We start from the raw sequence: 10,548 nt of genomic DNA on the forward strand, positions 1-10,548 counted from the left end.
TTCTTAGCACTTTTACCTCAAAACCCTAGGATAGAATGCAAACCAAAAACTTTCCTCCTCCAAGACTTTACCAAAAGCTCTTTTCCGCACTTGCCTCTATGATCTGCAGAATGGATTTGAGTTTTCTTGTTGAATTCCTCACTAATCAAGCAAGAATCAAGCTTAAAACTTGAGTTTTTCTTTCTCTCTTTTCCTCTCTCTAGTTCAGCCACAAGAAGAAGAAAATGAAGGCTTTTGGTGAGAAAGTAAAGATAAATACCAACTAATCTTGGTCAAGAAAGCTTGGATTGTTGACACTTGGCAACCAAACAATTCCTTTTCTGTTTTTTTTTTCCTTCAAATTTTGGCCAAGACAAGAAATAAGGGAGAAATAATGAAAAAAAAGTAAAGAAAGAAAAGTTTTGGTCAAGACTCCATTGGGTGAGCGACACATGGCGACATATGGTTCATGCCTATCTCTGTCTCTTTTTTGTCTCTAATGACTAAGATATCTTGTACTCCTCCAATTAACTCTTAACACCTCTTGTCACATAATCTCTTTTTGCACAAAAATCTTTCTAATTCACCAAATTTATTGCACACACTTCACTAGTTGGTCACACTTGCATAACGCACTACGAAACTCAACATGCAGCAAGTTAAATAAGAAAAAGCATAAAAAAATGACTCAACCATTAAAGCAACAAAAAATTTAAGGCAAGTAAGTGAAAATACAAAATATGAAAATAATTTTCGGGTCCTCACAGTGGGGATTAGTTACTAAGATCCTTACAACTTTAGGATAAGCATTCACATCGGATGGGGATGTGAATTTTGTGGTTTGCATCAGGTGTCCACTATACTTGATTTTCTTAGTGTTTGACATCTTCTTATGTTGGGATCGAAGGTCTAGTGAAGTTGCAGTTTTCTGATCGAGAACGAAAGAAAGGGAATAAAAAATTTTGTAGTCATGAAGGGACATCGTATCTGGTATTTTATATGAAGAGCACTCCACAAAATAGAGAAATCACCTTGATCGTACTTAAGATGATTAACTCCAAAATCTGTATGAGTTAATTCAAATATATATCAAATATGCCATGTTCATGCTAAAGTTGACTGTGGAACTTTCAGGTGAACGAAACAAGCAGCAAATAACATGTAATGATATGTTACTTAACATATGCATTACAATTTTTTGGATCCAAGTTAGGAATCGATAACCTACCATATCAAAACTAGTTGCCATCATAACTTTCATACCACTTCATCTAAAATGTAAGAAGAGAGAAAGCAAGAAAAGCAAGAGATCAATGATTTAGTACTTGGGTTAAATGAAGTTGATTAAATTCTTCTATTGTGAAAATGCACATACTTGATGGACATAGACTATAAAGCACCTAAAAAGGTTTAACAAATCAAGCAGTCAAACAACTCAGTTCCAAAGGCAATTCAGCAAGTTGAGACTAGAGACAAGTCAATATAGCTGAGTGCAAGGACATTAAAAGTCTAGACATTCAGTAGTCAAGGTTTAACATGGGTTAACAAATCTCTAGAGATTGCAAAGAAATCAAGACATTTGAAATAGTACACTATTTGTAAATTTCAGAAAGATAAAAATAAAAGTAAGAACACATTGAGATCTACTAATCAAGAAATCAAGACATTTGAAGTTGTACAAAGTTTCAAAATCATGCAAATTCATAAACTAATAAGCTTGCCTTTTTTTCTTCAATTACATCCCAAGGAAAATTCGCACAAACTCCCAAGCAAAGGATAGAACTTCCTTAATTCCAAAAATCCTTACGCTACTCTCACAGACAATTTAATCGTTGTCAACTACTTAGACGAACTGTAGACATCACAGAACAGAGATACATTTATAAGCAAAAACCCTATCACTATGGCATCACTCTATCCTCTAATAGCAACTCTTCTCTCCATTGCCCAGTCTATCTAGAAAAGCACGTCCAGTATCTACTCAAAATGTGAGAAAGTGATGGGAAAAGGACAATGGTAGGAGTAAAGATTCGAAATGTAAAATAGTGGTTTGAATGCAGCTGGTAGAAGGATAAGCTACAACATACGTGAAAAATTTTAGACAGGTGGAGATCAGCAAGCAAAAGTTTTATCTGATTTCTCATCTGATTGACAGTGATGAGAGAATAAATGACAAAATTTTGCTTCACCAAATTTTTGTTAAATTGAATTGGAGCTAAGGCCTTAAGCAAAAGAATAATGAGGAAACCACCTTTGGCTATTATTTTATGGATGATACTAATATCAAAATGATTAGCTTTCCTAAAGTGCATATTATGAATTAGTTTCGTTATTAATAAACAAAACCATTCCTATTGCAAAGAGGAGATAATGCACACCTTCTTTTCTTTTTGGTAGCCCAATCTATAGTCTAGTTAAAGTTGTCAAAGACTTGAATGGATCGGGTCACACCTTTTTTCTGGGTTATTTCTTCTTCTTCTTAACTATCAAATATAGTATTACGACATGTGGGGAACCACAAGAAACTTGTGTCAGTGCCTTGACAACTCCAGTAGTTTTTCCCTGATCCTCAATAGCAGTCTTGCAGTTCAATATCTTCTTTATCACTCATTTTGAAAACAATATTCACATTGAAAACTATTGTATTGCGCATTATTTGTCTGATTGGCAAGCGGCAAGAGTTTAGCTACACCGATTGTATTTTGGGCCTCTAGTTGACTGCATAAAATAGCAGTCCAAGAGGTAGTTGGTTTTGATATACTCATAGGTAAAATTGGTCCTTAGTTATTAGCAAAAGAAAAGCTAGCCATGATCATAACATTGTTCAGAAGTATACTTGTGATACAAGAGGATGATATACCATTATAACAGGTTTTTTTTCTTGTGGAAAGATAATGGGATAGTTTATGGGTTCTCATTTTTGTAAATTAATATAAGCACCAAAGATAGCTCCTTCATTCTAAGCTCTTACAAGCATACTAGGGACATAACTCTTGTACAATTATGAAAACAAACACAATCAGCATTCTCTCGCTCATGGAAGAAAATCATGAATTGATTTCCTTTGCGGATATCTTGAATTTAGGAAAATCATGTAAGATGGATATCACAGGTCACCAATTACTATTAATCAATTTCTTTTGGCTAACATGCTAGCTTAACAAGATATAAAATATACTAAAGCTATCTTGCTTACGAGAAGGAGTACACAAACAACAAAGGACATATCTAGGTACAACATACATGAGAAGAAAATGTTGTAATATGGTTATCTTGAATTTAGAAAGAGCATGTAAGATTGATATCACAGGTAGCCAATTCCCAGCGATCAATTTCTTTTGACTAAGATGCTAGTTTAACAAGATATAAAATCTACTAAAGCTATCTTCCTTGCAAGGAGTACACAAACAACAAAAGTTACATCTAGATACAACACACACAAAATAAAATGTTGATAAAAAATCAAAATCTGCAAAATGTATTGATGGACAATCAGAAATGACTATTCAGACCCTTGAGAATATGTTGAGAACTTGCATTTTAAATTTTGGAGAAAGTTGGGGGTAATACCTAACATTGGTAGAGTTTGCTTATAATAATAACTATCACTCGACTTTCCAAATGGGCTCCATATGAGGCTATTTATGGGAGGAAATGCCGTTCCCCAATTTATTGGAAAGAAGTAGGGGAAAGAAAAATTGTGGATCCAACAACATTACTGTGGATTGAAGATGCTTATGAGAAAGTAAAAATTATACGTCAAAAGATTCAAGCAACTCAGAGTCGGTAGAAAAGCTATGCAGATAATCAAAGAAAAAACTTGGACTTTAAAGTTGGGGATAGGGTTTTCCTTAAAATTACACCATTGAAAGCAAGTAGCATGACAGGAAAAGGGAAGAAACTTAAGCCGAGGTATGTGGGACCGTTTAAGATTTTACAACAAGTGGGAAGCGTAACACATTGCCTGGAGTAGCTGTGAGGACTTGAAAAATTCATTTATATTTTCTTATAATTCTCTTTTATTTTGAATAAGTTAATTTATAATTTTTTTAATACTAATTTACTTCCCTTAATAGTTGTAATAAATAATAGAGTCGAGAGTTTTACTTTTACCTTTATAGATAGTATATGGTAGGTTTTATGGTGCATTGTGGTAGTGTGATCAATTGGTGAGGTGTGTGTACTAAATTTGGTAGATAAGAGCGGGTATTAACTAAGAGGAGGTATATGATTAAAAGTGCTAAAAGTAAGTTAGTGAATTATTAGTTAAAAGAACAAGAGAGACAAGAAAATAGACTTGAAGCAACTCGCGCCGTTTGTTACTAGTTGAGGACACCATATAACCAAGACTTTCTTTCCCTAATCTTCTTATTTTTCTTTTATTTTTCTTTCCCTAATTTTTTCCTAGGGTTGGACGAAATTATTGACCAAGAAAGAGAGGAAAAGACAAAAAAAGAGGAAAAATGGTTGATTGCCAAGTGTTGGCAATCAAGACCTTCTTCGACCAAAAGCTTTCTTCCATCTTTATCTTTCCTACCATCAAAATTTCCTTCATTTTGCTCCCTTCTTGGCCGACTCTTGAGAGGAAAAAAAGAGGGAAGAAAGTTTCAAGTTTCATCTTGATCTTGCCTTGATTGAGTGAGGAATCAACAAAAATCACTAGTTTAAACCGAAGAAAGTTGCAACAAGATGATAAGGAGGCTTGTAGTGGAGTGATTTGGAGAGGAAAGTTTTGGTTCTTCATTTTCTCCTAGTGGTTTGAAGGTATTAAGTTGAAAATCTCTCCTCCTCTTACTTAGCTTGCATTTTATTGGGTAGATGACTAGAATATAGAAATTTTATGGAAGATATCATGAATTTGTGAAGATTGGTGAATTTTTCAGCTTGGTATTATATATTTTAGCCATGATATGATGGTATCTAGCCTTGTTATGGACTTGTATGAAGATATCTAACTTTAATAAGACTTTTTAGCTTTCAAATAAGGATTTTCTAGCTTTAGTTCCAAAATTTCAGCTTTAGTTGAGAATTTCCAGTTTCGGTATATGATGACTATATGCTAGGTATATGTTTAATATAGCTAGTTTTGTGGCTATAATAAACACCCTAAGTATCTTATAACTTGTAGACTCGATTGGCGCTGTTTTGCTATGGAATATTAGGTTTGCAATTTGAGAAAAGTTAAGGAAAAATAGGGGAAGTGCTGCCCATTTTTCTTCTTGTGGGGTAAGTGAGTGAAAATGGAAGTAGAAGTGCGATTTGTAATTGATTTGGACTTCACTTGCTTATGAATGTTTGAGTTAACCTTGGTGGTGATATGTAAGCTGAAATTTTGCCAAAAACTATATATTTTACAAGGAGAAAATAACAGTCACTTTAAACAAGATTTTCTAGTTGCATATACCAAGTTGTGAATTTAAAAGTTTTAATTGTTTCTTTACCAAATACCAAAAGAGCGGGCATGTATTTTCTAGGGTTTATCAGGTATTATGATTACTATCTAAATGAGTTTTATTTACTTGATTTATTTTTTATATTAATAAGTGAATGTCGTATATTTTGAAACCCTATTTGATTACAATTTGTTACACGGTATTTTATCGTAGATTTTGACTCTAACCCGGGGGCTGGACCTGGGCTTGATTTGGATAAGAAGAATCATTGGTGAGTGTCTCCAATTGCATGACCGAACTTGATAATTGAATGCAATGCTTTCTTGATGTGATTGGATAGTACTTGACTTGTTTGGTTGGGCAAGGGTGTACTTTATCACACTTGTTCTAATGTGACTTATTATTATGCACTGGTTACAAATAGTTTGATGTATATGTGTATGATTTGAATATTGCCTGGGATCCCAACCCAAGGTATGGCCACTGTTCTAGAATCGCCGGTTCTGGTTCTTCAAAGAGGTAGAATCAGAACCTCACCATCTAAGATGGTTCTGGTTCCTTATAGTTCTGATTTCGGTTCCATATGGTTTTGGTTTTGGTTCCGTATGGTTGTATACAATTTTATTTAATTCCTTATCCTTACCAATTTTAATACGAATATAAAATATATTTAAAATTTCAAATAGAATGTAAAAAAATAAATACAAAATAAAGATCATATTTTAATTTTATTATTATTCTACAAAGTACGAAGTAATAGATAAATAATACAAATTTTATGAAAAGTACGTTACATTGTCAAATTAAAAAATACATTACACTATCAAATGGTGATCATGTTAAATGGAAAAGAAAATACATGATTTTTTCATTGAAATTGAGATGAAATATCAAAACAAACATTAATTATTTAATCATCTTCATTGCCTGCGACGGCACTAGAATCAGTTGCGTAATTGAATTCTTCTTCTTCATCTTTTTTCATTTCTTGTTGTCTATATTATGCTCTAGTCCAATCATCCACGCATGCTTGAATTTCTAGTGATTCTGGGCTTAATCTCGACCTTGTCTCATCCAAAATGCTTCCACCGGCACTAAAAGATTGTTCCACCGCTATTGTTGATGCTGGAGTTGCTAAAATTTGCTTAGCAATAAGGGAGAGGATATGATAATTCTCTAATTTTTGCTTCCACCAGTCAAGGACTTTAATTGTTTAGTTAAGCTGCTATCATCATGCTCAAACTTGGTAGTTAGATATGACTCAAGTTCCGTATTAGTATTTAGTGAACCCTTTTGTCGTTTTGACCTTTCAAGAAGTATTCTATAACCAATTTTGACAGCCCTTTTAAGACTATTATTAGTGTTACTAGAGGGTTCCAAAATACTAGTAGGAAATCAATCACCATAAGTAATAAAAAATTTATTATATAAAGAACAAATAAGCTCTTTAACTTCAAACACTTTTTTATTAACATCGTGCGCATAATTTTCACTACCATATATTTGTTCATAATATGATAACAAATACTCATGCAAACCATCTAATCTAACACGAGGATCAAAAATAGAAGCAACTAAATATATATGTGGAATATGTTCATAATAGTTAGTCCATTTCCTAAACATTTCCCTATTAGGTTGTTTTAGAAAATCATCATTTTTAGCTTCATTTAGACAACCAACAATATTACACGCCTCGGTAAGGAATAAATTAGTGGTAGGATAATATACACCAGACAAAGTATAAATAGCATCATTAAAAACTGATAAAATTTCTAAAATTTTATTGCAAACAATCCAATTATTTTCATGCAACATTATTTCGGTCATGTTAGTTGCAAAAAATGCACATAATAATTCACTATAATTGTGTGATTCTTTGAGTAATTCAAATGTTGAATTCCAACGAGTAGGAACATCTCTTGAAAATCTTTTTGGATTTTTTCCATTGGCCTTACAAAAAGCGCTCCACTCTTTCATTAATTTAGGGTGTGCCCATAAATAAGAAATTGCTTTTCTAATAGGTTTTATATGATTTCCAAGTGCTCATAAACCATCTTGTACGGCTCAATTTAAAATATTGCATGCACATCTAATATGAAAAAATCTACCACCTAATCCGGGTTGGCAAAGATCTTGCAACTCTCCAGTAGAAGCGGTATTTGCGGATGCATTATCAAAACCAATTGAAATTTTTTTTACATAGTCCGTATTCTCCCAAAATAATACCAATCGTTTTAAAAGTATTTAGAGCATTGTGAGATTCATCAAAAATATGAAAAGCTAGCACTCTTTTTTGTATATTCCACTCATTATCAATCCAATGACAAGTTATGGCCATATAAGAATGTACTTGCCAATGGCCACTCCAAATATCGGAACATATAGATACACGACTATCTAAATTTGAGAATAATTGAATTAACTCTTTTTTCCCTTGATTATAAATATTTTTAAGTGTTCATCTAAGGGTGGTTCTAAGAACATTTTTAAATTGAGGATTTAAAGCATTTTGACAATATTTCTTAAAACCCAACTTTTCACCAAAACTAAAAGATAAATGTTCAATAGCTATCATTTTTGCTAATTCATTCCTGTGTCTTTCTTCACTAAATCGAAATAGAGAAAGGTTAGAAGTAGCAAACCCAGTAATTTGTGTTTGTTTGTTGTCAATGCCAAATTCTTGAGGATGAAACTTTCTCAAATGCTTGTGATACTTTCCATAGCCATCTCCCACTTTGTATTGATAACTTTTTTGACAATAATTGTACTTTGCTTGACTTTTGCCATTGACGTCAACTTCTTTGGTGAAGTGCTTTGTGAAGATTTCGGATTTAGGAGTTTTGCTTCCACTTCTTTCCTCGGCTTCAATTGTTTGATCTTCAAGGATGGTTTTCATGTGTTGACTTTCTTGAGTTGGACAATCATCAATGTTGAAGACTTCATTTGAAGGAATATTGCAAAAAATATTTTTTTGCTTGCTTGATTTTGAAGATGAGCTACTACCATCAAAACTTGCCATTTGATAGCAAATAAGCAAAAAAAATTTGTAAGTAATAATTTAATACTTACAAATTATAATGATAGATATTAGATGAATAGAAAGAATTAAGTAATTAGTAAAATATATAGAAAGTGAAAGGGGGTAAAATAGAATAAAAGTGAAAAAATTAGGGTGTAGATGAAGAAATTGAGAGTAGTTTAGAGATGGAAGAGAGAAGATTGATTTTGGTGTAGTAGAAAATGAAATTTCAAGTCCTATTTATAGGACAAAATGAAATTGGAAATTTGGAACGTTGTAATTCGAACGTTGAAACTTGGAAATGGAAATGGAAATTGGAACGTTGTAATCAGCAAGGGCCAACGGCTATTAATTTTCGGATGGAGCCAACAGCTATTAATTGGAATTTGGAACGTTGGAACTTGGAAATGGAATTTCATTTTGCTATCAAACTATCAGTGAACTTTTGTCCAAGTCAGTCAGGCTAGTCAGCAATTAAATAAAAAAATAAACGATGGTGGGCTTTCAGTCCAAGACTCCAAGCAACCAAGTTTTATACCATTTATGGGCTTTTAGTTTCAAACCAATAGCTTTTAATTTGACCTTTTAAAATTTCTTAAAACCCATAAAAAAGAAAGCCCATAAAATTTAAACTTTCTTAAAAACTATTAAACACAACTAATTTTTTTCAAATGATCTCGCTACTTATATTAATTATTTTTTAACGGTTCTGAAACCGGCGGTTCCGGTTCTGGTTCTATTTTTTAGAGAACCATAACCTTAACCTTTATCCAAGGTTCTACCACGGTTCTGGTTCCACAGTTTTGGTTCCAGTTCCAAACGGTCCGGTTTCGGTCCGGTTTCCGGTTCCAAATGGAACTATAGCCATGCCTATCCAACTCTATTGGTTAGTTGGTTGAATCGAGTCAGTATGAGCTTGGTCGAGGAGACTGGCGAACCATAGACACTGTTTATTGTTTATTGTGAAATCCACTAGATGTGGTTCACTAGATTCGGTATACTCGAGTATTACCACCACTGTTAATGTTGGAATTCGGGCCCGATAGGGGGTTTAATTGATGGATGAAAATTGGAGTTAAGTGGTGCTCTATTGGACTTGTTACACTATTTTGAAAATTGACGGAGTGTCAACTGCTTCTTGGCAAGCTGTGGTCGAATTAGCTTGCAAGAGCGACTTATATCCTTATACCTGGAAATGTTGAATCCCTAATTAACTGGATGCTTGTAGTGTTATTACTTACTTTCGTGAACTTTTGTGCTCGCTCACTTTGAGATTTCAAGTTTTCTATAATGGCCAACTTGCTACTTGTTTTGCATGAAGTTTTGGAACCTCATTGAGTTTTAACTCACCCTATTAGTTTTGTTTTCCTTATAGGGGGTGCAAGTATAGACGTGAGGCAGGAACAGATTGGTTTTGTCTAGGCCTTTTGATTTTTGTCTCTGTACTAGTGCTAGTACTCGATTAGGGTTAGGAGTTCGTCTAGAACTTGAATTTTTTGTTACCTTTGGGTATATACGAATATTTGAGATAGTTATGTGTATAAATATATACATCCTAAGTTTGGGAACTGCTATTTCTTTTAATTTTGAAGTTATAATTTATTTTTGAAGTTGTGTGAGTGAGTCTTGGTGAGAGTTGGGCAGACGGTCCGCTAAACCCTAGAATATACCCTAGGGAGTGGTGGGGTCGTCACAGTTGCCTTTAAGTCTTTCTAGAATCCATGATGCTTTTCATGTCTCCCTATTTAAAAAGTACCACCCAAATCCAACTCATGTACTCAACCTGAAGATTTAGAGATTGACGAATCATTGACTTATAAGGAACAACTAGTACAACTTTTGGATCGGGAAATGAAAGAGTTAAGAAGGAAGAAATTCCTTTGGTGCAAGTCCTGTGGAGAAACCATGGAGTAGAAGAAGCGACTTGGGAGATGGAGAAGGAAATGTGGAAGAACTATCCAGATGTGAGGACTTGCAAATTTTCTTACTTTAAATTCCTATTACGAGCTCATTTAAATATTTATTTGGCCGTTTATTTCGAATATTTTATTTCAACCTCTTTATACTCAATTACATGGAACTATGACTTACTTATAATTTTAAAGTGACTTGTTTCAAAATTTAATTTTTGAAACTCGTTAAGTGAGAATACTG

This window comes from Coffea eugenioides, chromosome 11, assembly GCF_003713205.1.
Source record: "Coffea eugenioides isolate CCC68of chromosome 11, Ceug_1.0, whole genome shotgun sequence".
Taxonomy (NCBI): domain Eukaryota; kingdom Viridiplantae; phylum Streptophyta; class Magnoliopsida; order Gentianales; family Rubiaceae; genus Coffea; species Coffea eugenioides.